Below are 26,603 nucleotides of genomic sequence, written 5' to 3'. Positions count from 1 at the left end.
GGACTTCTCTGGTGGTCCAGGGGGTTGGGAGTTCACCTTCTAATGCATGGGGGTATGGGTTCAATCCATGGTTGGGGAGCTAAGATCCTACATGCCTCCCAGCAAAAAACCCCACATAAAACAGAAGCCATATTGCAACAAATCCAATAGAGACTTTAAAAATAAAGACACAAAAAAATCTTTAAAAAAAGGAAGGTTAGGTATTTAGCATGCTGTACCCAACTTTGTTGGGCTTCCCCAGTAGCTCAATGATTAAGAATTTGTCTGCAATGCAAGAAACATAAGAGACACGAGTTCGATCCCTGGGTCAGGAAGATCCCCTGGAGGAGAGCATGGCAACCCACTCCAGTATTCTTGCCTGGAGAATCCCATGGACAGAGGAGCCTGGTGAGTTACAGTCCATAGGGTTTCGAAGAGTTGGACACAACTAAAGCGGCTGAGCACAAACACACCCAGCATTATTGGACTATGATTGGTGACCAACTGATGGCAGAGAAATAAATACTAGATACAACCAGTTGGCTTTGGGTATGAATTTGAACATGGGATCTTTTCTGTCTAAATTCATTTTTATGCTGTTCTGTTACCCTGGCTGCACAAATATTTAGAATGAGAAGGATCGTTGGGATAACTAGGTACGATGCTGAAATTCGTTTGTGGTGGGTAGGGTGAAGGGATCTGGGGCTGCTATGATGGTGGCAGTCGTGCCATCTAGTGTCATCTGGAAGGCTCCTGGGCTGTTTGAAGTCCCAGGATTGAACTCACAACACTGAAACCCAGCCCAATGGGCCCAGGGACACATAAATTTCCTGCTGGAGGTTTGAGGGCAACTTCAACATTGGTTGGTTGGTTGGTTTCTCCCTGGAAGCTTTTCAAAGCTTCAGCCATGTTATTTGTTAAAAATGAAGAGCTCCGCAGCAACTGAGCTGAGGCCACACTGTTTCCAACAAGGACGCATCCACTCTTGCCTGGAATTCTTCAGTCACCAGCAGGGTCACCACAAGAAGGCTAGGCTATGGGAGTTCTCTTGGAGCAACTGACAATCATTTACATCTTCAAAAGACATGTTTACAAAAATAGCATGAGCAGAATTCTCAAGGCCAGAATACTGGAGTGGGTAGCCTTTCCCTTCTCTAGGGGATCATCCCAACCTAGGGTTCAAACCTAGGTCTTCCGCATTGCAGGCAGATTCTTTACCAGCTGAGCCACAAGGGAAGCCCAAAAATACTGGAGTGGGTAGCCTATCCCTTCTCCAGTGGAATTTCCCAACCCAAGAATCAAACCAGGGTCTCCCACATTGCAGGAGGATTCTTTACCAACTGAGCTATGAGGGAAGCCCCTATGAGGTGACGGAATTCCACCTAGGCTATTTCAAATTCTAAAAGATGATGCTGTGAAAGTGCTGCACTCAATATGCCAGCAAATTTGGAAAACTCAGCAATGGCCACAGGACTGGAAAAGGTCTGTTTTCATTCCAATCCCAAAGAAAGGCAATGTCAAAGAGAGTTCAAACTACCACACAATTGCACTCATCTGACATGCTAGCAAAGTGATGCTCAAAATTTTTCAAGCCAGGCTTCAACAGTACGTGAACCGTGAACTTTGAGATGTTCAAACTGGATTTAGAAAAGGCAGGAGAACCAGATATCAAATTGCCAAGATACTTTCAGCTCAGTACAGGTGCTCAGTCATTTCTGACTCTTTGTTATGCCATAGAATGAAGCACAGAAGGCCTCCCTGTCCATCATCAACTCCCAGAGCTTACTCAAACTCATGTCCATTGAGTCGGTGATGCCATCCAACCATCTCATCCTCTGTTGTCCTTTCTTCTCCTGCCTTCAATCATTCCCAGCATCAGGGTCTTTCCAAATGAGTCAGTTCTGCGAAGATGCAAATCAGGTGGCCAAAGTATTGGAGTTTCAGCTTCATCATCTATCCTTCCAATGAACACTCAGGACTGATCTCCTTTAGGATGGACTGCTTTGCTTTCCTTGGAGTCCAAGGGATTCTCAAGAGTCTTCTCCAACATCACAGTTCAAAAGCATCAGTCCTTCAGTGCTCAGCTTTCTTTATAGTCCAAATCTCACATCTATACATGACCACTGGAAAAACCATAGCTTTGACTAGACAGACCTTTGTTGGCAAAGTAATGTCTCTGCTTTTTAATATGCTGTCTAGGTCGGTCATAACTTTTCTTCCAAGGAGCCTGCCTCCTGAGAAATCTATATGCAGATCAAGAAGCAACAGTTAGAACTGGACATGGAACAACAGACTGGTTCCAAATCAAGAAAGGAGTACGTCAAAGCTGTATATTGTCACCCTGCTTATTTAACTTCTATGCAGAGTACATTATGTGAAATGCTGGGCTGGATGAAGCACAAGCTGGAATCAAGGAGAAATATCAATAACCTCAGATAAGCAGATGACACCATCCTTATGGCAGAACGTGAAGAAGAACTGAAGAGCCTCTTGATGAAAGTGAAAGAAGAGAGTGAAAAAGTTGGCTTAAAACTCAACATCACTTCATGGCAAATAGATGGGGAAACAATGGAAAGAGTGACAGACTTTATTTTGGGAGGCCCCAAAATCATTGCAGATGCTGACTGCAATCATGAAATTAAAAAGGCTTGCTCCTTGGAAGAAAAGCTTTGACCAACCTAGACAGCATAGTAAAAAGCAGAGAGATTACTTTGCCAACAAAGGTCTGTCTAGTGGTTTTTCCAGTAGTCATGTATGGATGGGATAGTTGGACTATAGAGAAAGCTGAGCGCTGAAGAATTGAGGCTTTTGAACTGTGGTGTTGGAGAAGACTCTTGAGAGTCCTTTGGACTCCAAGGAGAGCAAACTAGTCAATCCTAAAGGAAATCAGTCCTGAATATTCTTTGGAAGGACTGATGCTGAAGCTGAAACTTAAGTACTTTGCCCATATGATGTGAAGAACTGACTCCTTGGAAAATACCCCGATGCTGTGAAAGATTGAAGGCAGGAGGAGAAGGGAAAGACCGAGGATGAGGTGGTTGGATGTCCGACTCAATGGACATGAGTTTGAGTAAGCTCTGGGAGTTGGTGATGGACAGGGAAGCCTGGCACACTGCAGTCCATGGTATCACAAAGAGTTGGACACAACTGATTTGACTGAACTGTTTAATATTCACTCAAACAGTCCAGTTAGGCCGACTTAGACAGGAGTCAGAGGTCCCTGCCTTGTTCCTGCCTTCCCCAGGTACTTTTCTTGAGAGGTCCTTTAGCTTGTTTCTTCTGTTTATCTCTATCTCCCAGTGATACACAATTGTACTTCAGTTTAATTTTCCATCTTTAATATTATCTGTGACATATTCTTTCAAGACTAGGATTTAACCCTTTTACATACACACACATACACGCTTTTACTTCTCCTTTTCCCCAATCTGCTTATGCCACAAAATTTGAGTAAATAAACAAAATGTTCAGTGTTTGCCAGAGTATTACTATAAAAATAGTTGACAAGCAACCTATTTTTCTCTGATTACATTTTCTTTCTTTAACAACTTATTGTTTTTTTTTTCCATAAGGTTTGGGAAGTAGGAAAATTGCCTCATTTTTTATTTGCTTTAACTTCATGTCTCTATCAATTTCCCAGTGCTCTTTCCCAAACCAGCTGGTATCTATCAGCTTCATGTTTGCTTGAGGACATAAAACCTGGCTTCTTCATCCTTCCTGGTTCCTCTCCAGGCCTCCTGCATACCTGTGACCGTCACCCTAGGCTTTCCCTTTTCTGTTGTTCCAGCGGCTTCCATGTCCTGGGTCACATTTCTTTCTGTTTCTTAGTTTATTTCTTAGTTTGCTGAATCATGATCCCCTGTGGCTTTCTGAGAAAGGGTGCATGATTCCAGGACCTTGAATATTTGTTGAATTTCAGAAATGTCTTTATTGGCACCTGATTAATAATTTGGCCATTTTTGGAGTTCTCATTGAAACATCATTTTCCCTAATTTTCCTCGTCATTTTGAAGGAGCTGCACTGTTGTCTTCTGATGCCCTGTTAGAAGTTCCTGTTTAGAAGTCCAATGCCACTAATTCCGAATCATTTATATGTGACTTTGTTTCTGCATGGAAATTTTTGCTCCAGTGTTCTGAAACTTGATGATCACATGCCCTAGTGAGGCTTTTTCATCCTTCCTTTGTAGTATATAGTTGGTAGGCCCTTTCAGTGGAGAAACTCATGTCCTTCAGTCCTAGGAAATCTTGTGTTGTTTCTTTGAGCATTCCCTCCCCCTCTGTTTCCCTTGTTTGATCTTTCTGCAATGCCTTGGTTGGACTTTGGAACTCCTGAATTCACTATTTTATTCCTTACCTGTTCTACCTGTCATCTTTCTAATATTTTCAACTTCTGGCAAATTATCTTCTATTTTTTCAATCAAATTTTAAATTTTAATTTTTTAAATTTATTTTTTAATTGGCGATGCTGTACCTTCCTCTCCATTCCTTCTCTGCAAATAGACTCATCAATACCATTTTTCTAGGTTTCATATATATGTGTTATATACAATATCTATTTTTATAATTTATTTCACTGTGTAACCAGCTCTAAGTCCATCTGCCTCACTAGAACTGATGCAAATTTGTTCATTTTTATGGCTGAGTAACACTACCCTTATGGCAGAAAGTGAAGAGGAACTCAAAAGCCTCTTGATGAAAGTGAAAGAGGAGAGTGAAAAGGTTGGCTTGAAGCTCAACATTCAGAAAACAAAGATCATGGCATCTGGTCCCATCACTTCATGGGAAATAGATGGAAAAACAGTGGAAACAGTGTCAGACTTTATATTTTTGGGCTCCAAAATCACTGCAGATGCTGATTGCAGCCAGGAAATTAAAAGACGCTTGTTCCTTGGAAGGAAAGTTATGACCAACCTTGATAGTATATTAAAAAGCAGAGACATTACTTTGCCAACAAAGGTCCGTCTAGTCAAGGCTGTGGTTTTTCCCGTGGTCATGTATGGATGTGAGAGTTGGACTGTGAAGAAGGCTGATCACCGAAGAATCGATGCTTTTGAACTGTGGTGTTGGAGAAGACTCTTGAGAGTCCCTTATACTGCAAGGAGATCCAACCAGTCCATTCTAAAGGAGATCAATCCTGGATGTTCATTGGAGGGACTGATGTTAAAGCTGAAACTGCAATACTTTGGCCACCTCATGCGACGAGTTGACTCACTGGAAAAGACTCTGATGCTGGGATAGGTTGGGGGCGGGAGGAGAAGGGGACGACGGAGAATGAGATGGCTGGATGGCATCACCGACTCTGTGGATTGGGTTTGAGTGTACTCCGGGAGTTGGTGATGGACAGGGAGGCCTGGCGTGCTGTGATTCATGGGGTCGCGGAGAGTCGGACACTACTGAGCGACTGAACTGAACTGAACTGAACTGAATGTTCCATTGTGTATATGTACATACTGCATGTATATATCCATATACTCCATCTTCTTTATCCATTCACTTGTAGATGGACATCTAGGTTGCTTCCATGTCCTAGCTATTGCAAATAATGCTGCTGTGAACATAAGGGTACATGTGTCTTTTAGAATTGTGGCTTTCTCAGGGTATATGCCCAACAGTGGGATTGCTGGATCATATGGTAGTTTTATTGCTAGATTTTTAAGGAATTTCCATAGTGTTCTCCATAGTGGCTGTATCAATTTACATTCCCACCAACAGTGCAATAGAGTTCCCTTTTCTCCACACCCTCTCCAGCATTTATTGTCTGTAGATTTTTTTTTTTTTTACAGAACAAAGTCTATAAAGTTTAAGTATTTTCTGAACCTGAGTATATCCATGTGAAGAACATCCATACTAAGCAAGAGGTATCACCTCACACCAGTCAGAATAGCCTTCAACAAAAAATCTACAAACAGGCTACTACCAGTGTCCCTGTCTCCATGGCAGGACACTGCTGATCCACGCCTCTGCAGGAGACCCCCAAACACTCACAGGAGAAGATGATCACACATCCTTCTACTCCACCATCTTGAACCAATCTCTGTGTGAATGCTTCTTTATTGACATAACAGATGTGTACGGTGTCACTAATGGTAAAGAATCTGCCTGTCACTGCAGGAGACGCAAGAGGCACATGTGGATCCCTGGGTTGGGAAATCCCTAGAGAAGGAAATGGCACCCTACTTCACTATTCTTGCCTGGAAGATCCCTTGGGCAGAGGAGCCTGACAGGCTACAGTCCATGGGGTCACAAAGAGTTGGACACAACTGAGCGACTGAACACGTACTACATACTACAAGTTATGTTGTTAGAAGTAGAGTGGTTACCCTTGAGGGGCAGTGACGGGAGTGGGTATTAGAGAGACTCCTGATTGTTGGTAACATTTTACATGATACCTCATTATAGTTTTGATTTGCATGTCTCTAAAAAAATGGCTGTCTGAGGAGGCCTTACAAATAGCTGTGAAAAGAAGAGAAGCAAAAAGCAAAGGAGAAAAGGAAAGATATAAGCATCTGAATGCAGAGTTCCAAAGAATAGCAAGGAGAGACAAGAAAGCCTTCCTCAGTGATCAATGCAAAGAAATAGAGGAAAACAACAGAATAGGAAAAACAAGAGATCTCTTCAAAAAAATTAGAGATTCCAAGGGAACATTTCATGCAAAGATGGGCTCGATAAAGGACAGAAATGGTGTGGACCTAACAGAAGCAGAAGATATTAAGAAGAGGTGGCAAGAATACACAGAAGAACTGTACAAAAAAGATCTTCACGACCAAGATAGTCACGATAACGTGATCACTGACCTAGAGCCAGACATCTTGGAATGTGAAGTCAAGTGGGCCTTAGAAAGCATCACTACTAACAAAGCTAATGGAGGTGATGGAATTCCAGTGGAGCTGTTTCAAATCTTGAAAGATGATGCTGTGAAAGTGCTGCACTCAATATGCCAGCAAGTTTGGAAAACTCAGCAGTGGCCACAGGACTGGAAAAGGTCTGTTTTCATTCCAATCCCAAAGAAAGGCAATGCCAAAGAATGCTCAAACTACCGCACAATTGCACTCATCTCACACGCTAGTAAAGTCATGCTCAAAATTCTCCAAGCCAGGCTTCAGCAATATGTGAACCGTGAACTCCTAGATGTTCAAGCAGGTTTTAGACAAGGCAGAGGCACCAGAGATCAAATTGCCAACATCCGCTGGATCATGGAGAAAGCAAGAGAGTTCCAGAAGAGCATCTATTTCTGCTTCATTGACTATGCCAAAGCCTTTGACTGTGTGGATCACAATCAACTGTGGAAAATTCTGAAAGAGATGGGAATACCAGACCACCTGACCTGCCTCTTGAGAAACCTGTATGCAGGTCAGGAAGCAACAGTCAGAACTGGACATGGAACAACAGACTGGTTCCAAATAGGAAAAGGAGTACATCAAGGCTGTATATTGTCACCTTGCTTATTTAACTTCTATGCAGAGTACATCATGAGGAATGCTGGGCTGGAAGAAGCACAAGCTGGAATCAAGATTGCTGGGAGAAATATCAATAACCTCAGATATGCAGATGACACTACCCTTATGGCAGAAAGTGAAGAGGAACTCAAAAGCCTCTTGATGAAAGTGAAAGAGGAGAGTGAAAATGTTGGCTTGAAGCTCAACATTTAGAAAACAAAGATCATGGCATCTGGTCCCATCACTTCATGGGAAATAGATGGAAAAACCATGGAAACAGTGTCAGACTTTATTTTTTGGGGCTCCAAAATCACTGCAGATGCTGATTGCAGCCATGAAATTAAAAGACGCTTACTCCTTGGAAGGAAAGTTATGACCAACCTGGATAGTATATTAAAAAGCAGAGACATTACTTTGCCAACAAAGGTCCGTCTAGTCAAGGCTGTGGTTTTTCCCGTGGTCATGTATGGATGTGAGAGTTGGACTGTGAAGAAAGCTGAGCGCCGAAGAATTGATGCTTTTGAACTGTGGAGTTGGAGAAGACTCTTGAGAGTCCCTTGGACTGCAAGGAGATCCAACCAGTCCATTCTAAAGGAGATCAATCCTGGGTGTTCATTGGAAGGACTGATGCTAAAGCTGAAACTGCAATACTTTGGCCACCTCATGCGACGAGTTGACTCACTGGAAAAGACTCTGATGCTGGGAAAGGTTGGGGGCGGGAGGAGAAGGGGATGACAGAGAATGAGATGGCTGGATGGCATCACCGACTCTGTGGACATGGGTTTGAGTGAACTCTGGGAGTTGGTGATGGACAGGGAGGCCTGGCGTGCTGTAATTCATGGGGTTGTGGAGAGTCGGACACGACTGAGTGACTGAACTGAACTGAACTGAACAATTAGTGATGTTGAGCATCTTTTCATGTGTTTATTGACTATCTAGATGTCTTCTTTGGAGAAGTGTCTGTTTAGATCTTCTGCCCTTTTTTTGATTAGGCTGTTTGTTTTTCTGATATTTAGTTGTATGAGCTACTTATATATTTTGGAGATTAACCCTTTGTCAGTTTTTTTCTCTTGCAATTATTGTCCCCCATTCTGAGGGTTGTCTTTTAATCTTGTTTATTGTTTCCTTTGTTTTGCAAAAGTTTTTAAGCTTAATTAGGCCCCATTTGTTTATTTTTGTTTTTATTTCCATTAGTCTAGGAGGTAGGTCAAAGAGGATCTTGCTGTGGTTTATGTCAGAGTGTACTGCCTATGTTTTCCTCTAAAAGCTTTATAGTTTCTGTCCTTCATTTAAGTCTTTTATCCATTTTGAATTGATTTTTGTGTATGGTGTTAGGGAGTGCCCTAGTTTCATTCTTTTACACATAGCTGTCCAGTTTTTCCATCACCACTTATTGAAAAGACTCTCTTTTCTACAGTGTATATTCTTGCCTCCTTTGTCAAAGATAAGGTGACTGTAGGTGCATGGATTTATCTCTGGGCTTTCTATCTTGTTCCATTGGCTATATTTCTGTTTTTATGCCAGTACCATAGTGTCTTGTTGACTGTAGCTTTATAGTATAGACTGAAACTAGGAAGGTTGATTCCTCCAGCTCCATTTTTCTTTCTCAAGGTTGCTTAGGCTATTTGGGTTCTTTTGTGATTCTATACAAATTGTGAAACTTTTTGTTCTAGTTCTATGAAAAATACCATTGGTAGTTTGATAGGGATTGCACTGAATCTGTTGATTGCTTTGGGTGGTTCAGTCAATTCACAATATTGATTCTTCCAATCCAAAAGCATAGTCTATTTCTCCATCTGTGTCTTCTTTGATTTCTTTCATCAGTGTCTTATGGTTTTCTGAATGCACATCTTCTGTCTGTTTAGGTAGGTTTATTCCTAGGTATTGTGCTCTTTTTGTTGCAGTGGTGAATGGGATCGTTCCCTTAATTTCTCTATCTGACTTTTCATTATTAGTATATAGGATTGCAAAGGATTTCTGTCTATTAATTTTATAAACTTCGTAAAACTCATTCTCTATTCCTTCTTCAAATTTGACATTTTTTTTCTTATATTGTTGTGCGAGGTATTTCATCTCTCTAAATATTTTTTCTTTTTTTTATTGAATAATTTTTAAAATTTATTATTATTTTTAAAAATTTATTTATTTTAATTGGAGGCTCATTATTTTACAATATTGTATTGGTTTTGCCATACATTGACATGAATCAGCCATGGGTGTACATGTGTTCCCCATCCTGAACCCCCCTCCCACCTCCCTCCCCATCCTAGCCCTCTGGGTCATCCCAGTGCACCAGCCCTGAGCACCCTGTCTCACGCATCAAACCTGGACTGGCGATCTGTTTCACATATGATAATATACATGTTTCAATGCTATTCTCTCAGATCATCCCACCCTCGCCTTCTCCCACAGAGTCCAAAAGACTGTTCTATACATCTGTGTCTCTTTTGCTGTCTCGCATATAGGGTTATCGTTACCATCTTTCTAAACATTTATTTAAAACTTTTTTCTTCTCTCTGAATTCTGTTTCTTTCAAGTTGTTAAATCTTTTCTGCTTCTGTTTGTTTGGGATTATTTGACCTGATCTCAACTCGCGCCATTCTGAGCATCCTTAAATGTTTGTACACATTTAAGATGATTCATAAGGCTTGGTGGTTGGACTTTTTTTGGAAGGTCAGGCAGGGACTTAAATGTCTTGTTGGGGGAAGTTAAACTATATAGAGCTTTCTCTTGAGTCAGTTTTTCCAGTTTCCAGAATATTCTGCAGCTTCCTGCCTAGATATAACCCAGCCATTAGCAGCCTGGAAGCCAGGTGGGGGTGGAGAGAGGGCTGGGAACGTCATAATGAAGCTTCACTCCTACTCATCACCATCCCTTGGTGTCTCCCCATCCAAAGCAAGTCTGACTCAACCTCTCTGGAGCAAACCTCTTCAGTTTCATGTCTGTGCAGCACGAGGAGGGATTCTATGTCTGTATCAGTCAGGATAGGTTTTGATAACAACACTGAAATCCCAGTGACTTAAATGTTTGTGTCTCACTCTCTGGAGCCTTACAGCCTGGACTCCTGGGGAAAGACTTGGAGCAGCCATTCCATCCTCTTCCCTTTGGTCGAGCTGCAGTTGTACTGGAGTGTGCACAGCTATACCAGGTAGCTCAGGCATCCATCCAACTAAGCTGATCTCATCAAGTCATTCTCTTTCCCCCTTGCCAGCAATTGGTTTAAGGATGATTTAGGAATGGGCATGTCACCTATTTTCAGCAAATGAGACATGAGGGGAGGTCTGCTGGAAAAGGACTCCTCACTGAAATAGGAGATACCTGGAAGAAATGGTCCTTCTTTTTATTTGATCATGAAGCCGGGAACCATAACTGTCAACTTGTGACCATGAGGGGAGCTGGTCTCCAAGAAGAGAGGTATATGCTGAGAATGGCTGAGAAGAGAGAATGAAAGAACTTGGGACCTTGATTATACCATGGAACCACCGCATTAACCCACCAGACAACTACCTTACCTGGAAGCCTCTTGTTAGATGAAGTGATTGATTTTACCTGTTGTCTAGATTCATTAATTTGTTCCTTGCACCTGGAAGCCTCCTAATAGGTAAGTATCCCTGGGAGTGAGTAAGCTGTAGCCTCAGCATCCAGGTCTGGGTGTATAATTAAAACAGGGAGGCAGGCTCAGGGTTCAAGCTGGGTATAGGCTTTATCTGGGGAATGCTATGTCCTGGGCCACACAGTCAGAGCCAGACAAAGGACAGGAGTGGAAGGTGGTGCTGCTAGTGGTTAGGGCCCATGCTCTGGAATCTGAGCTTTGCCACTTGCTTGTTCGGTGAACTTGCTGAGCTGCTTCATGCCCTGTTTCTTCATTTGTGAAATGAAAGTGATCACAGTAAATTCCTTCTAGGGTTGCTGAGATTGTCAAATGAGATAATACCAATTGAGAGCTCAGAGTTGTGTCTATGACTGTCAGGAACCCCTGAGTGTGGAGCCATTAATGTCCTCTGCATAAGGGATGCCCAGTAGATTAGGGCAGGACCAGGGGATGTCAGATGGTAAAGAAACCACCTGTAACACAGGAAAGGAGAATTCCATGGACAGAGGAGCCTGGCGGGCTACAGTCCACGGGGTTGAACGAGTCGGACATAACTGAGCGACTAAGCATACATGCAGTGGGTGCCAGCTGTGAAGAAAACATCTTCTCCCAAAGGTGGTAGGAAGGGATCTTCCCACAATTTGAAGCATCATCAATCTGCAGAAGTCGTAATTTTGAAGGTTATCAATAAAATACATTAGACCAGCCATTCTCAAACCTGTGCATGCATCGGAACCACCTAGATGGCTTGTTAAGCATAGTTTGCCAGTCCGCACCCCAGGTTTCTTTCTCAGTCAGTTTGGGTGAACTTGCAGATTCGCATGTCTAAGAAGTTCCTAGATGATGTCAGTACTGCTTGTCTGGGGACTACAGTTTGGGGACCAGTGTGATAGAGGAGGCTGGGGGTGGGGAGGCAGCAAAAGCATGAGGGAAAATCATTTCAGGTTGATGTCTTTTAAAAATATAATTTAGTAAAAATTATGTTATTATGGAAAAAATGTAAACATATATAAAAGTAGAGAGGTTAATAGTGAGCCCTCATATACCCATTGCTCAGCTTCAACTTGTGTCCCATCTTACGTCCACAGACGTTTTCTTTAAAATTTTGATTCTGTGTTGGATTATGGTTGATTTGCAATGATGTGTTAGTTTCAGGTACATGGCAGAGTGGTTCAGTTATACGTATACATGTATCTGTTCTTTATCAGATTCTTTCCCCTTTAGATTCTAACAGAGGATTGAGCAGAGTTCCCTGTACTGTACAGTAGGTCCTTGTTGGTTATCTATTTTACATATAGCAGCGAGTGACTGTTAATTCCAAATGTCTTTTGAGTGCTCCTTTTCTCTCCCCACAGCAAAAGCAGGAGCCCTGGCCACATCTCAGGTTGGCACCCAGGGCTCAGAAAGAGGCCACATCTTTGGGGTCCAACAGCATGGAGGGATGAGTAAGTCAGATTGATTCTGGGCAAAGTCATGGCCCGACATTTCTTGATATCTGCCATCCTGATACCTGTGTCAAACACTTTCCATCCCACCACAGGTGGGCAGCTGAGGTGGTACCCTGCCAGTCAATCATTCCATCCACTGCACTGTGCCTGACTCTGTTGGTTGCTGGGGAAGCTGCAGTGTACCGGACTCACTGCAGTGGGGAGAGAAGCCGGCACAGACGACAGGCTAAGTACCTGGGAAGAAGCTTCTGCAGACGATGTCCCGGGAGGAGGATGGCCAACAGCAGCTGGGGAGGCAGGAAATCTAGGGAGGCCCTCTTGTCGTGTCACTGCTGCAGCAGCTCCTCAGGGTTCAGAGAAGACCTGAGCACGCTTGTTGATGGGCCGTCTGCCTCTTGTTAGAGTCCTCCCACACTTCTGAGCTCACTTTCTCTCTGTGCACTCATGAGGACAGCAGGGTCCTTCCCTCTCCACACTGAGCCTGAGCCCGGCTGCGGCCTCTTCCATGTGAGCACAGCTGGGGCTGGGGCAGTATTCTGGGAAAGGGCTAGAGGTCAGCTGCTCTGGGATTAAGCAGCGTCACAGCTCTCTATCCTGAATTTCGTCCCTTGTTAATCAGAGTCATTGGTGATGAATCACACCTCTTCAGCTCCAGGAGTTTCCCCTTCTCCAGGTTAATGGTAGAACAGGGGTGGTTCTGGGATTGTCTGCCCATGTGCATATATTCAGGGTTGGTGTGGGAACCACATTGGAACTATATGAGAACCACAACCATATTCAGGGTTGTGTGTGTGCCCTGCTAGGAAGGCTGGGCAGCTGGAAAAGGGGGGACTTCTCTCTCCGGACGGTATGGGAGACAGACCAACCCCAGACCAACCCCAGAGGGGCTTGACCACTTAAAGGGGCCCTGGCACATATCTTACAGGGAGCCCTGTGTGGGGCAGGGGTGGAAGGAAGCTCACAATTGATGCTCTGCAAATTTCCTCTTTACAAAAAAAAAAAAAAATGCTCTGCAGTTCCCAGCCCTCTGATTCCCACCACGGCCCTTTGATCAGGATCCTTCCTCCCCTGACTAGATACAATCCCAGCAATTTATCATCATCTTTATATTTAATTAAATTGCTGTCCCCTATTTAATATTTCCAATTAAGCTCCTAAAGCCCGATCTTACTTATAGGTCTAAGTTTTATATTGTAGGTTCTTCCAAAGCCTTTGTCATGGGAGCTTTTTTTTTTTTATTACTATTAATCCTCTATAATAAATAACATCAATTCCAATAATGCTACACTAGATACTTTCCCCTGACTCTTGTCTCCTTCCACATTTGTTATTGACTCAATTTATGTTCCTTTAAATCGGTTTTGGTCTGGGTGGCAATACTCTCATTTACTGACCGATCAATTTGAATTTGTTTTATAAGATTCCATTAATTACTGTGTCCAATTCCTTTCAGTGCCTGCAGCCCACACATCCCTTCAATCTCTCTGAATTCCCTCCAGGCTCTGTGGCTGTGTATTTTCATGGCGATGGTGTCTTCAGTTTAGGCTGGTGAGCCCTCAGATGCTTATACTATCAGATGTTTTCTGCCTTATTCCCAGTACGCAGCAGGGGGCAGAGTCATAGGGGGGCTACCTGATACCCTGGTCCTCTAGGTCTGACCCCTCCCCTGGTGAATCCCCTGGAACCCCTCCTTGCAGAGAAGGGGATGGAGGTTCAGAGTGGGGTCAGTCTCTGCATAGGGGCACATGGAACTCAGGTGCAAGTCCCTCTCATACTCAGCTGGGATTCCCCATGTTTGGTCCCATATGCCGTCCATGTAGCCCCAGCCCTGAGTAGAGCATGGGCACACAGGCTGGAGCTGCCCTCCCTCGGCCACTGGCCAGAGGTGAGGAGAACACCTGGGTTAGTGAATTCCCTCCTTTTCCTTAATCTGAACTCCTCTCTTGGCACTGTCTTCAGAGTCATGGGTGACAGCCCCCAGCCTCCTCTGCCTCTACCATTGAGATGGCTATTCTGTGTTGCCTGATGGTCTGGTTGCTTTGCATCCTTTCCAGCTGGTTGCTTGTTTACAGGGAAAACATGAGACTGGGCACCCAAGTCTTCTCTTCGATACTTAAACTTGACAAGTTCCGGGTATGGGTTAGTGAGTACCGTGTCTCTAAGGTGCCATCTGCAGACTCACTGACAGCAGACTGTTGTGTCTATGACTCCCCCCGCCCCGCCTCACGCCTGAGTATTTGGATAAGCGATGAGATTTAGATAAGGGCTGACCACTGTGGTGTTGGAGAAGACTCTTGAGAGTCCCTTGGACTGCGATGAGATCCAACCTAAAGGAAATCAGTCCTGAATATTCATTGGATGGACTGATGCTGAAGCTGAAACTCCAATACTTTGGCCACCTGATGTGAAGAACTGACTCATTTGAAAAGACCCTGATGCTGGGAAAGATTGAAGGCAGGAGGAGAAGGGGACGACAGAGGATGAGATAGTTGGATGACATCACTGACTCAATGAACATGAATTTGAGTAAACTCTGGGAGTTGGTGACAGACAGGGAGGCTTGGTGTGCTGCAGTCCATGGAGTTGCAAAGGGTCAGACATGACTGAGTGACTGAACTGAACTGAAATAATTGTCTGAAGCAAAATGAGAGCTGGCCCAATGATTTTCCTCTTCCAGGACTCCAGGACAACTTGAAAAACAAGTTGGTTGGTGGAGTATGAAGTTCCAAACATGTGACCAGTGGCTAACCAGGTGAATGTGGCTGAGTGCTGGGGAAGGCTGTGCGAACACTTGCTGCCCAAGTTCCAGGCTATTCTGAAGCGGGAACTCAGAAGATTTTCAGCTTCTGTGAGGCCTGCTGGTTGGCAGTGATTCCTGTCCTAGACACCCCCAAGCACTTCCATAGCCTTACAGTGTCAGCCCTGCTACACACACACACACGCACACACACACACACGCACACACACACACACACACACCCCTTTCTTTAGTTAGCTTGAGTGATCTTATTTTCTTGCAAAACAAAATAATGTCACCTTGAATAAGAAGTGACTTCCCAAAGAGTACTATCTACAGAAGACATGATAACACTCTTCTGAAGCTTCACTCCAAAGTGTCCTTGGAAAGAGCAACTTTGATTAGGGCAAAGACAGAAAGCCAAGGCCAATGACAGAGAATGAGCATACATCAAGTCCACAAGGTTGGTTTAGGAGGAAAGACCAAAGGAAATGTCTATTTCCAAAAGAGCCTAGAAAGGTTTGTGTGCTATGAATTGGGAAGCTGCTTTATGCTAAAAGGTGTTAAATATTTTGAGGCAGAAGTGAGTGCCTGAGGGCAAGAGTGAATGCAATGGAGAGCCATTGTCTTTGGAAGAGAGGTGACCATCTCAGACGTGACTCCCATCCACTGCTCCCTACTGGGCAGGGTTCATGGGGGTCATCCAACCTGTTTGGATGTCTCCAGAGGTAGGGAGCTCTCTCCCTCCACCCTTCCTAAAGGAGCCTCTTTAATCCAAGCAGGCAGTTTGTGGAAATCTGTTGGTTTCCCTGACAAACTTCTAGTCTCCCTCCTTCTGGAGGGAGCATCCAGGCTATTTTCTTTGGAGAACCACCCCTCCAATTTCAGTCTGTGTGGTTTGGGCAGGACTGAGCCCAGCTCTCAGCATCAGTGGCGGGCCAGTCATCCAAGCTTGGTGAATCATCCTGTTTCACACTATGACCGTAATGATTGGTTCACAAATGGGCATGTGATTCAAGCTGTCCAGTGAAAGTCAGCCCTGAGAGTTTTGATGGAGCCCCTGAGAAGGAGCCACATTCATTCTCTTGGTTGTCAAACTGATAGAATCTAAGTCTGGTGCTTCTGTTGACCACTTTACCACCCTTGAAAGAGAGTATGTCCAAAACTGAAGCCAGCATAGGAAAAAACTATGGAATGATAGAGTGCCTGAAACCTATTTCTAGACTTTTATGTTATGTGAAAAATAGACTTTCCACATGGCTTAAGCCAATTTGTGTTTAGTTTCTGAGTTCTGAATGATATAGGAAGGTTTTAATTATTAGAGTTTTATTACTTTTTAAATTTATTGAAGTGACTTTCCTATAATATTCGTTTCTTAATCTTTATTCTGCCCTCTATGTCACATAGAAAACATCAATTTCTTCTTTTAAAGTAGAGTTTATTTAAAGATATTATAGCTTGCCTGAATATTTACTTCTGGAGTATAAACCTCATCAATCATTTTGTCTGTTCTTCTTTTGGCAAGATTTCGAATCCCCTCACTATGCAGGTTAGCTTTTTCTAGGTAAACTATGGTTTTCTAGTGTTCTTCTTAAATGTGGCTCTCACATCTGAACCTGGGATTCCAGGGGAGGCTACCTGTTCCTTACTAGGATGGACCCTCTACTTCAATTAATTCAGCTTGGCTTTATTCTGAAAGTATTTTTAAAAGAAGAAGATATTTAAATATATATATATATATATATATATATATATATAACAGGACTTCCCTGGTGGGCCAATGGTTAAGAATCCTCCTGCCAATGCAGAGGGCATGGGTTTAATTCCTGCTCCGGGAAGATCCCACATGCTGCAGTGCAACTGAGCCCATGCTCCACATCTCCTGAGCCTGTGCTCTGGAGCCAGTGAGCTACAGTTACTCAGCCCGCGTGCCTGGGGCCAGTGCTCCAAGAGAAGAAGTGCTCCAACAAGAGAAGCCCACACACTGCAGTGAAGAGTAGTCCCCGCTCACCGCAACTAGAGAAAGGCGCGTGAAGCAACAAAGACACCCCACAGCCAAAAAGATAAAAAAATAAATTAATCTTTTTTTAAAAAGACTTTATTCAGAGTTTCAGCCACTGGGATGAACTCTTGATACACTGAGGTTATGGTTATAAAGCCTCTGACCTTTTTTTTTTTTACAACAGGTGATGAGAAGCTGGGTAATCCACTCTGCACTTACCCACTAGATGTGAATTCTCTCATCACACAGAATGGAAGCCCGGTTTCCCCCATTTACTAGCTGTCTAACCCTGAGAAAACTGTAGCTACCTTCGAGTCTTGCATGCCAAGGTGTGCTACAGACAGATTTTAGAAACACAGAATCTTAAGCTCTTTCCCAGACCTGCAAATCAGAATCTGGATTTCAACAAGTCCCCAGGGGAGCTGCATGCACATTAAAGTGTGACAAGCACTTTCCTAGAATAGAGCTTTTTTTTTCACCTGTGCACTTTTTATAAAAGAGCTTTATTGTGATATGTTACATATCACATAATTCACCCATTGAAGCATCCAATTCACTGTTTTTTACTCTGTTCACAGGGTTGTGCAACCATTGCATGCATGCATGAGTGGCAAGTCACTTTAACCATGTCTGACTCTTTCCCATCCTATGGCCTGTTGCCTGCCAGGCTCCTCTGTCCATGGGATTCTCCAGTCAACAATACTGGAATGCGTGCCATGCCCTCCTTTGGGGGATCTTCCTGACCCGGGGATCGAACCTGTGTCTTTTAACTCACCTGCGTTGGCAGGGAAGTTCTTTACAATTAGCACCACCTGTGAAGCCCTGTACAACCATTACAACAATATAATTTTAGACAATTTTTTTCCCCATTTAATAAAAATATTCCCGTACCTATATACAGTCAATTTGCATTCCCCTCCTACTCCCAAGCCCTAGACTTGAGCAATTACTAGTCTACTTTTGCCTATGTATTTTCTTATTCTGGACATTTCCTGTAAATGGAATCATGCAATATGTGGTCTTTTGTGTGTGGCTTCTTTCACTTAGTATAATGCTTTCAAAATTCATGATGTTTTTTAATAGCACATATCAGTCTTGTGGCCAATTAATATAATATTGTCTGATGTACCATATTTGCGTATCCATTCATCAGCTGACAAACATTTGCATTGTTCTCACTTTTTAGCTATTGTGAATAATGCTGCTATGAATATTTGTGTATAAGTCTTTGTATGGATATATGTTTTCATTTCTCTTGGGTATATACTTCTGAGTGGAATGGCTAGTTTATTGTGGTGATCATACATTTACCTTTTGAGAAACTGCCAAACTGTTTTCCAAGATGGCTATACCATTTTACATTGTCACTAACAACATATGGGACTTCCACTTCCTTCAACTCCTCACAAACACAACTTGTCTTTTTATAATTATTTTTATATGTTCTTAGTGGATGTGACGGAGAAGGCAATAGCAACCCACTCCAATACTCTTGCCTGGAAAATCCCATGGACAGAGGAGTCTGGTGGGCTGCAGTCCATGGGGTCACCAAGAATCGGATAGGACTGAGCGTCTTCACTTTCACTTTTCACTTTCATGCATTGGAGAAGGAAATGGCAATCTTGGCTGGAGAATCCCAGGGATGGGGGAGCCTGAAGGGCTGCCATCTGTGGGGTCGCACAGAGTCGGACACGACTGAAGTGACTTAGCAGCAGCAGCAGCAGCAGTGGATGTGAAGTAGTATCTCACAACAGTTTTGATTTTCATTTCCCTAATGACTAACAATTTTGAGCATCTTTTCATGTACATATTGGCCATGTATCTTCTGTGGAGAAATGTCTTTTCAAATCCTTGCCCATGTTTGCATTGGGTTATTTTTATTTTTTTTTAACTATTGAGCTCTAGAATTCTTCATTTATTACAGATACAAGTCTCAAATCAGATATATGATTTGAAACTTTTTTCTCCCATTCTGTGTATTGTCTGTTTCAGTTCAGTTCAGTTCAGTTCAGTCGCTTAGTCGTGTCCGACTTTTTGCGACCCCATGAACCACAGCATGCCAGGCCTCCCTGTCCATCACCAACTCCCGAAGTTCACTCAAATTCATGTCCATCGAGTTGGTGATGCCATCCAGCCATCTCATTCTCTGCCGTCCCCGTCTCCTCCTACCCTCAATCCCTCCTAGCATCAGACTCTTTTCCAGTGAGTCAACTCGTCGCATGAAGTGGCCAAAGTATTGGAGTTTCAGCTTTAGCATCAGTCCTTCCAATGAACACCCATGATTGATCTCCTTTAGAATGGACTGGTTGGATTTCCTTGCAGTCCAAGGGACTCTCAAGAGTCTTCTCCAGCACCACAGTTCAAAAGCATCAATTCTTTGGCACTCAGCTTTCTTCACAGTCCAACTCTCACATCCATACATGACCATGGGAAAACCCATAGCCTTGACTAGACGGACCTTTGTTGGCAAAGTAATGTCTCTGCTAACAGTATGAACAGTATTGTCTGTTTACTTTCTTGCTAAATATACTTGAAAGAACAAAAGTTTTTAATTTTGCTGGTGTTCAATTTATCAGTTTTCTCTTTTGTTGCTCATGCTTCTGGTGTCATATCTAAGGGTCTGTTGCCAAATCTTAGGTCATGAAGATTTCAGTTGTCCTAGGACCATTAGTTGAAGAAACTCTTCTTTCCCCTTTGAATGGACTTGGCATCCATTTTAAAAATCAATCAACCATTTATTTCTGGACTCTCAATTCTATTCCATTGATCTGTATGTCTGTTTTATGCCAGCACCACACAGTATTGATCACTGTAGCGTTGTAGTAAGTTTTGAAATTGGGAAGTGTAGGTCTTTCAACTAGGTTCTTTGTTTTTAAGGTTGCTTTGACTTTTCTGGATATCTTAAATTTCTACATGAATTTTTGGATCAGTTCTTCAATTTCTGAAGAAATTGGCAGCTGACATTTTAGTAGACATTGCATTGAATCTGTAGATTAAGTTGGGGAGGTATTGCCATCTTAAAAAAATATATATATATTTTTCTTTTTAGTTGCTTTATTAATTTTACATTTTTCCATGCAAATGGGTGAAACTCTACTGTTGATGGAAACTTAGATTGAGTGCCAAGGCAATCTCCAATTAGAAGCTGGTAACACAGGACTCATCTGACACATGGAGATTACATAAGGTTCACAGCAAATGGACCAGTAAAGGCTTTAACAAGAAAATGCAAGGCTATAGAGGACAACAGTGGGAATCACAGTATTAATCTCATGGAAAATGGCAGGAGTCAAGGCATAAGGCAAAGTTCGTCATGGTGGTCCTGATGATTAGAGACCTCCCCCATGAGGTTAGGAAGACAGTTCCTCAATTACAGCTCCCTGTTTTCTCCTAATTTCTCTCAATTCCTCTATGAAAATTTCCATATCATCTCCATCTCCACTGATCCCATCATTGTCCTGCCTACTGTGTATGGCCCATGGGAAATTAGGGGCAAGTCGTGAGCCTGTCATCCTCTATGATTTCCTGCTGACTGGTGGCATTCACCCCCTCCCAAAGGGCAGTCTTCCTGTCCATTCTGCATGGGCTGCTCCATTTCTTTCTTTTCCTATGGATATTCACCATAATGAGATTTTTCTCCCTGGTCATTTTTCTGGGCCTATCCTTGCTGTTTCCTTCTCCTTTTGATTCTTGTCACAAGTACCCCACTGCCATGCTTCATCCCACAGACCTGATCTGCTTGCCTCAGGTCTGAAGCTAGCCCGGTGTGAGGGAGCAGTGGAGAGCTGGTACCCAGACAGGCGTGACTGCTACACTGAAGGCTGTGTCACTATGCAGCTCCTGGTCCCGTGAAGGCTTCACGTCACTGCCAAGTTCGTCCCCAATGCCTACTTCTAGTCGCCATCTTAATAATATTGTCTTCCAAAAAATGAACATGGTATGTCTTCTCATTTATTTAGCTCTTCTTTATTTTCTTCCAACAAGTCAAGTCTTGTATTTCTTTTATTTTTTTAATTTTGTTAAATTTAAACCTAAGTATTTATTCTTTTGGATACTATTGTAAATGGAATTGCTTTATTAATCCCAGTCTTAAGCTGTTTAATATTGAATTGTTACTGTATAAAAATATAGTTGATTTTTTATTACAGGTATTTTATCTTACCACATTATTGAATTCATTTTTTAGTTCTAATAGTATTTTAGTGCATTGTTTAGCATTTCTATAAAGAAGACCATGGCATCTGAAAATGGACTTTTACTTCTTCCCTTCCAATCTTGATGCCTTTTATTTCTTTCTCATACCTAATTGTCTTGACTAGAAACTCCTGTACATGCTTTAAAAAAATTTGTGAAAATGGACAACTTTATCTTGCTCCTAATCTTAGGAGACAGTGTTTAATCTTTCATCCATTAGTATGATGCTAGTTGTGGGTTTTACATAAATGCCGTGTAGCAGATGGAGGAAGTTCCTTTTTGTTCCTAGTTTGTTGAGTGCTTGTATCATGAAAGTGTATTGATTTTTGTCAAGTATGTTTTCTGCATTTGTTGAAATTATCTCATGGTTTCTGTCTTTATTCCATTAATATGGTGTATTGCTCATGCTTGTGCTAAGTTGCTTCAGTCACGTCTGACTCTTGAGACTCTATGGACTCTAGCCTGCCAGGCTCCTCTATCCATGGGATTCTCCAGGCAAGAATTCTGGAGTTTGTTGCCAGGCTTTTCTCCAGGGGATCTCCCCAATCCAGGGACTGAATCCACATCTCTTAGATTTCCTGCATTGCAAGCGGATTATTTACCACTGAGCTTCCAGGGAGGCCCAATATGGTGTATTATATTAATTGATTTTTGAAGGTTAACCAACTTTGTATTCTTGGGATAATGCATTTTATCATGGCATATAATTGTTTATATGCCATATAATTTCATTGCATATATGTTGCTGGTTTTGGTTTGCTAATATTTTGTTGAGGATTTTCATATCTTTAGTCATGCAATTCTGTAGGATTCTTTTGGTGTGTGCGAGTATGATGTCCTTATCTAGTTTTGATATTGGGATAACATTGGCTTAATAAAATGGGTTGAGAAATATTTCCTCTTCTTCTAATTTTCCTAAGAATTTGTGAAGAGGTTGGTATTAATTCTTCTTTAACATCCAGTGGAATTTACCAGTAAATCCCTCTGTACCAGCACTGCTTATCTTTATGGGAAATTTTTAAATTACTTGTTTGATTTCTTGTCATAGGCCTATACAGATTTTCTGTTTCTTCTTGAGACAGTCTTAGTAACTTGTATCTTTCTAAAAATTTGTCCATTTCATCTAAGTTATTGAATTTACTGATGTAACGTTATTTATAGTGTTCCCTTACAATACTTCTTATTTCTGTAAGGTCAGTAATAATGCCTCTCGTTCATGATTTTAATGACTTGAGTTTCCTCCCTTTCTCCTTGATCAGCTTAGCTGAAGTTTCATCCATTTTGTTGATCTTTATTTAAAGAACCAGCTTTAGTTTTATTGATTTTCTCTATTGTTTTTCTAGTCTCTGATTTATTTTCATACTTCTTTTTATTTCCTTCCTTTTGCTTGATTTGGATGTAGTTTATTCTTCTTTTTCTAGGATATAGTTTTTTAATCTGAAAAATCAAAGGATATTTGCTTCAAAGTGTTGCAAGGATTAAATAAAACATGTGCCTGGCATATAGTAGATGTTCAATAAATGTTAATTTCCTTTTTATTTATTCATTCTTGCTTTGGACCCATAAGTCCAGCCTGTTAATACCAATTTGAATTTTAAAATTGCCATCAAACGTATTAATCATGCTCCTCACTGATAGTCAGGCTATCACCTGCAGATCTGGTAAGACATGATTCCAATACTTACATCCAAAATGTGGATGAGAACAGTGGAGCAGGGCAGAAGTTAATGGCATGCCTCTGCAAACCTCTTCCAGATGGACATCAATCCATTAGTCAATGCTCTTTGGGCACAGTGGTTCAGCAGTAAATCTACCCAGCTGTCCACGTTGGCCCCTGCCAGATGCCCTGTTGGAGCTGTGTTGTCTGTGGCACTCCCCAATTCTCTCATCTCTACAGTGGGCTGCTGGACTTGCCCATCTGTCATCTGTGCTCTTCGCTAGGTGTGGAAGATTGAATTATTGACCCAAGTTTTCACTCCTCTTTGCATTTACACCTTTGCCATAGCCTTAGGAATGGAGTACCCTTTACCTCCTGTACTTTGATTTTGACCACAGGATTTGTTTTGACCAATGGAATGTGGATGAAAGCTGTAGTGTGCCAGTTCCAAGCCTGTCTTAAGAGGCCTCACATGTTTCTGCTCATCACCTTGAACCTCTGCCATCACTCTGAGAAGAGCGTGTCTAGGCTAGTCCTCTGGTCCAAGGAAGATGAGCATGTGTGGAGCAAACCACATTAGGCTCACAATCCTATGGCAGGAAAAAGAGCCTCTCCAGCCAACCTTTCAAATCCCCAAGAATAAATGATGATTGTTTCAAGTCATAGGGTTTTGAGGTGGGTGGTGACACAACATTGGCACAACACCCGACCAGCACATTAAGTGAGACCCATCTGAACATGTGGTGTTTTACCAGGCGTGAGAAGAAACTATAGAGCTACTTTAAAGCTGAGATTCTGCTCTGAGTCTCAGTGGAAAGAACTTTGGGCTAAGGATGGTTCAGGAGGCATCTAATCTTGGGCCCAATATGCTCAGGCAGTTCTCACATCTCTCTACCTGCAAATAAGGGTCTCCCACCAGCACAGCAGTCCTCTGCCATTTTTCTGTGATAGGGCATCTGGTGGGCAAGGCCATCAGAATGGATGAGTTTGAGTTGAAATGCAAAGATGTATTTCCTTCACAAGATACAGGTTTTGACAAAAGTCCAAAAGATAATTTTGGAGAAGTAAGTCTCTTCAACGATTGATAAGCACCACGATAACTCGTGATGAAGCAGTAAAGGGCAGTCACAATGGGTCCTGGCTCAGGTCCCAGGGGCTGTGGGTGATGTGAAAGTCCAGCATCTCTACAACATCTTTCTTAACATCTTTCTTTTCCATTCAGGAAAGTGGGGCGTGACATTGTTATTATTCATCAGAGGCCAATTCACCCATAAGCGAGTGAAGCTTTGACTTTGGGCCTCTCCCTTTCTAGTTCCCTTTAAGACTCTGGGGAGGGGCCTTCACAATATATGCAGATGGATCCACATATTTGCAAAGTTTGCAAGCTGAGGGGTTTGAATGGCAATTGTGCAACCATTGTCACTCTCCACCCTCTCGTCTGCTCTGTCAAGCTTCTCTCTGTGGCACTGGTGGCATTGGAGTGGCTCAGGGCTTTTCTGTGTCTGTTACAGCAGTTTGAGTAGGATGAATTGAGTTTGGGTTTAGTGGGATGTATTTCTGTGGTTTGCATCACTGTCAATGATAAATCATTGCTGGCCATGCTAGTATAGGAGTGACTTCCAAGAATGTGCCTCCTGCCCATTCTGCAAACTCTCTCAGCACCCGAGGCATCCAGCTCCTGAAATATGTGAGTAATGCAGGAGACATAAGGGTTGAAACATACACAGACTATGGTAAGATAATCTTCTAATTATTCAGCAAATAAAATTGTGAGCAATGGATTCAATTCTCATCAATGCCTAGTCAAAACTGAAGTTCACTTATGCAAGAATATACTCAGTAAGGCAGAACAGACGATTATAATTGTACTGTATGTCCTTTTTCCTTTTTCAATGGGAATCATGTAAAACAGAACTGATTAGAATTGCTATGTTACAGGCACGAGCCCGTAACAGTATTTCAAACCTCAGGCACAATTGCAGTAGCTCAGATATGAAAGAAATTTGATAAAAGTTTTCTTAAATTTGACAACAATCCTAAAAATTCATGTGATACTACCAGTAACGAAAGGTGAAGCTGGAAGAAGCTCTTTTATGCTATCAATAACTTAAACCAAATTTCAAACAGCTGATCTAAGGGAGAGAGCCAATTTTTATCTATTCTTTCTCGAGACAATATTACACAATCATTTACATAAGAAGACTTAGTCAAAGAGTATACAGTCAAAAAACAACATTAAAAAAGAGTATTAAAGAGGCTCGTCATGCTTGAAGTATTATTTTTTAAAACTATGTTATTTTTCAGGATTTTGTGGTAAGGGTATCTCTAACTTTGTATTTTTTTCTTAAAATGTGTGTGCGCATGCGTGCTAAGTTGCTTCACTTGTGTCCAACTCTGCGCGACCCTATGGACTATAGCTCACCAGGCTCCTCTGTGCATGGGATTCTCCAGGCAACAATACTGGGGTGGGTTGCTATTTCTTTCTCCTGACCGAGCCATCAAACTCGTGTTTCTTATGTCTCCTGCATTGGCAGATGGGTTCTTTACCACTAGCATCACCTGGGAAGCCGTAAATTTTATAGGTTTGGCCCCCAGGAAAACTGTTTCCATTCCTGCTTTCCAGAGGTCACACCCCAGAAGTCCGCAGGGGGCCAGTAGTATCTCTCCTGGGGAAGTGGTGTGCCCACTCAGGGACTCAGTGTCACTTGAAGAGAGAGCCCTGCTCCCGACTGAAGGGACAGGGACACTTAGCTCCTATCAAGGGCTGACTCCAGCTCTGGGTTTTCAAAAAGAAACTGATAATATGAATTTTCATGTGAATTTTTTCAAGTTAACACATACCTACTGTGTGAGCTGCTATTTTCCGCCCTCTCTTGAGATAACTTTACCCTTCGCTAATTTGCTTTTTTAAAAAAGTTAACAACTTGTAAACACCAGGGTTTTATTGTTGTTAACAATAACTTGCTGTGGGCCTTGCAGTGACACCAGTTAGGACACTGCAGCAGGGACATGGCCTAGGGCGTCTCTGGGGTCCTGACGGCTCTCCTCCGCTGACGTCCTCCAGCAGGCTCCCTGCCACCTGGCATTGGGGCAGATGAGGAAAGACGGTGAACTGTGGTGGCCAGAATGTTCTCCCAGGCCCGGGCCGGCCAGGGGGCTCAGAGGAGCCAGGGCAGGGGAGGCCACATCCACAGGGCTAGGGCTGTGTCCTTTGTGGCCTGAAGGACAGAACTTTGTGGAAGGGCGAGGGGGATTGCAAGAGTTAACGTGATAATGTCTGTTGATTATTTTAAGCCACATGGAGGAAAAATAAATTATAAATAGCAAGGGCCATAACGGATTCAAAGGGTAAGTGTACTGATAGCCTTTTTCTCTTCCTAAGATTTCTGAGCTTTCAAAACAAGATTATTTCGGGAGCGCATCTATTTTAATTCAAATGATTCTTCTTTAAACACGTTTCAGTGTGAGAGAGCCTGTCTCCTCCTGTTCCCCCTTGCTTTTTCCACGGAAAGGGAAAGCTCTGGTTTCACACACCTCGTGCCGCCTCCAGCCTTTAAAA

The 26,603-nt window shown here is 42.6% G+C and overlaps 1 pseudogene; it reads right to left on the bottom strand.

The window, feature by feature from the left end:
• Positions 1 to 20,482: 20,482 nt before the first annotated feature.
• On the bottom strand, positions 20,483 to 20,788 carry LOC129552184 (protein BEX3-like; annotated as a pseudogene).
• Positions 20,789 to 26,603: the final 5,815 nt, after the last annotated feature.

This window comes from Moschus berezovskii, chromosome 1, assembly GCF_049115385.1.
Source record: "Moschus berezovskii isolate FMDL1 chromosome 1, NW_MosBer_1.0, whole genome shotgun sequence".
Taxonomy (NCBI): domain Eukaryota; kingdom Metazoa; phylum Chordata; class Mammalia; order Artiodactyla; family Moschidae; genus Moschus; species Moschus berezovskii.
Note: the sequence above shows the minus strand (reverse complement) of the source record. Positions and strands in the feature narration are given on the sequence as shown.